This window comes from Quercus robur, chromosome 11 (assembly GCF_932294415.1).
Source record: "Quercus robur chromosome 11, dhQueRobu3.1, whole genome shotgun sequence".
NCBI classification, from domain to species: domain Eukaryota; kingdom Viridiplantae; phylum Streptophyta; class Magnoliopsida; order Fagales; family Fagaceae; genus Quercus; species Quercus robur.
The window spans coordinates 13,814,136-13,817,212 of NC_065544.1; the positions used below are offsets into that span (position 1 = coordinate 13,814,136).

Here is a 3,077-nt window from a genome sequence, read left to right on the forward strand (position 1 = left end):
AGATAGCTTATTCCTCCAAGTTTTGAATCATTCATATTTTTAAAATTTTCATTAGTTCAATTGAAAGTTTTTTTACTTACTTTAGTATAAAATTTGATAATTTGTATTGAAAATAAAGCTTTTTAAGAATTTTACAGTAAAAATGAATTTTATTTTATAAAAAATTACCATCAAACATAATTTTGATTAAAAATATTAAGTTTTTTTTTAGTATGTGTGTGTATAAAACTTGTCAGATAAAAAAGTATGTTTATATAATAAAAAAGCATGTATGTGTATGTGTGTATATATATATATATATATATATATGTGTGTGTGTGTGTGTGGAGGGTTGTCATGATAAATATATTAGTGTTACTATCTAGCCTCCCAAACAAAAATTTCCAGCTCTGCCGCTTAAGAGGTAAGGCACAAGCCAGGACCTCCTTACAAAGTGTAAGACAACATGATTCGGCAGAAGGCACTTGCTGACAAATGCCGGCGAACACATTCAATCTAAAACAAACCCTGCACAAAAAAGAAGTAGCACATAAGACAAGCCTATCAAATTGCAAATAAATACACAAACAAAGAAATCAATGAGGTCCTTAAACTGGTTTGCAAAAGAGCTTCACACTCACAGAAATTCTAGGGAAGAGTGGTACTTCGTAGTTGATATTACTATAAATAAGTGCTGCATGGTCCATAGTTTAAACTCATCAATCATCTTCTCATTTGAAAAATGACTTCTTCAAAGTTCACCTTCTCCATCTACCTTCTAACCTTTGCTCTCTCTCTCCAAACCATTTTTGGAGCCAGCCCGCTCTTTCATTTTTGTTTAAGCTCAGCTGGGAACTTCACCACCAATGATCCATATGGATCAAACCTTAAAACCCTCTTGGGTAACCTTCACTACCAAACCCCACCCCATGGTTTTGGTCTCAGTTCAGTTGGGTCGAACTCTTACCAAAATTATGGGCTTGCTCTTTGTCGTAGTGATGTTAATGCCACAGCCTGTAAGACTTGTGTTAATAAGGCCAGCAATGAACTTCACAAACGTTGCCCATATAACAAAGGTGCAATTATATGGTATGATAATTGTCTTTTGAAGTACTTGAACACAGACTTCTTTCACCAAATTGATAATCAAAACAAGTTCTTCATGTGGAACGTGAAAAACGTTAGCAATCCGACAACATTTAACAACAAAACAAAGGAGTTGTTGAGCAAACTAGCAAAATAAGCATCTATCTCCCCAAAACTGTATGAGGTTGGAGAGCTAGAGCTTAGTGAATCAAATAAGCTCTATGGTTTGGTTCAATGCACTAGAGATCTTTCCAGCAGTGAATGTTTCACTTGTCTTGATACTGCAATTGGTGAACTTCACCTTTATTCCGATTGTAAAGAAGCTGACACGACAAACAAACAACATGAGTTTTTTCAACATGTTTTTATCTACAGCCACTAAAAACTGTTGATAAAAACCTTAATTTTCTACAGTTATATGCAACTGAAGAGTAAAAGCAAGACAATTAGCATATTTATTTCGAAATAAGAGTTAGAAAAAAAAATATTTCCAGCTTTTTCTTCAGGTTTCAGCACCGTGGAAAAAAAAAGGGGTCAAAAAAATTATATAGATAATATACTATTATTTAAGGGGCTTTCCCTGTTTGAATTCCTCATTTTTTAATTCAAAAATACCCTTACATCCCTATGTTTAAGTAGAGACAAAACTAAAGGATAATCTAGTAAAAGTGCAACTATAACTCCTACTAAAACATTGCCTAAAAAATATGACCACTCTCCTATTAATTTTTAAATTGATTTATTTACTTATAAATTAGATTTTCCAAATAAAAATTATATATATAAAATAAAATAAAAAACATAGCTTTTTTTCTTACAAAATAGGACCACTAAAAAGGCTAGTATAGATAAAAAGTTTTTATCAATGGTCATTTGCCACTGTTGAAAATAAGTAACACCATATTATATAGAAGCTACAGTATCTCACAAGCCAAAATACGTTACATGCTCCCTTTCTCACTCTCGCTCTCGCTGTACCTCATGTCAGAAACCCAACCGACTTGGTGGTTGCATTTTCTCACAGGTTCTCTCTCTCTCTCTCTCTCTCTCTCTCTCTCTCTCTCTCTCTGAAAGTTCAAAAACGTGTACAAAACACCTTTGAACGTTTAGACCCCCAAAATACAATTTAACCAATACAAGCAATATGTCAAACAATTAGTGTGCGGAAACTTAACACATGCTATAATACGAAATTGGCTAAAGACTATCTAAGCCATAACAAAATAAAACCACAGCAGATAATAAAAAGGCAAAGATAGAGAGGAAGGAAGATGCAAACACAAAGACAACACACGATGTGTTATCGAAGAGGAAACCGAAGTCCTCGGCGAAAAACCTCTCCGCCGCCCTCCAAGCGATAAACAATCCACTAGAAAATACAGTTGGGATACAAGGACAGCAATAGACCCTCCAAGCCTAATCTACCCAGTGCACCTAAGCCCTCCAAGCTTCTTGCTCCAACGAGGTTGCGCCGAACCTTTTTCTTTTCTAGCTTCCCGGATTCCGCTACTAGACCGTAGCATCAACCAATGAAGATTAGTTCCTGCCTAACTGCTTCCCAGAAATCCAAACAACTGTCTCACAGTGATGATGATGGTGAGAACCAGGTTTGGTATAATGCCTCTCAAGGATTTGACAATGGAGAGGAAGAGAGTAGAGGAATTTGAAGAGACTCTAAGGTATAGATTGTGGGTGAAACAATCTTGTTTTTCTTTAGGGTTTCTCTCTCAAAATTCTCTCTGGAAGCCCTCTTTCAATCGTGGGTAAAAGGGGTATTTATACTGGAGTGGGAGAGGAATGTGAAACGTCAGGTTTTACAAAACAGGGGTGGCTCGCGGCTTGACCTCGCGGTTTGACTAAGTCGCGAGATCCAGTCGCGAGTTAACCGTATGGCCAGTTGTCCTGTTTTGTCCTGTAGTGCTCCAACTAGCATGACTGTTCATCTTCCAGCATGCTTGGCACGTGTGCTGCTTCTGGCGGCTTGCAGCCGCGAGTCACCCGCGAGTCCCAGT

At 36.8% G+C, this 3,077-nt stretch overlaps 1 pseudogene; it reads left to right on the forward strand.

The window, feature by feature from the left end:
- The first annotated feature begins 721 nt into the window (after nt 1–721).
- Nucleotides 722–1,447, forward strand: LOC126704732 (cysteine-rich repeat secretory protein 38-like; annotated as a pseudogene).
- Nucleotides 1,448–3,077: the final 1,630 nt, after the last annotated feature.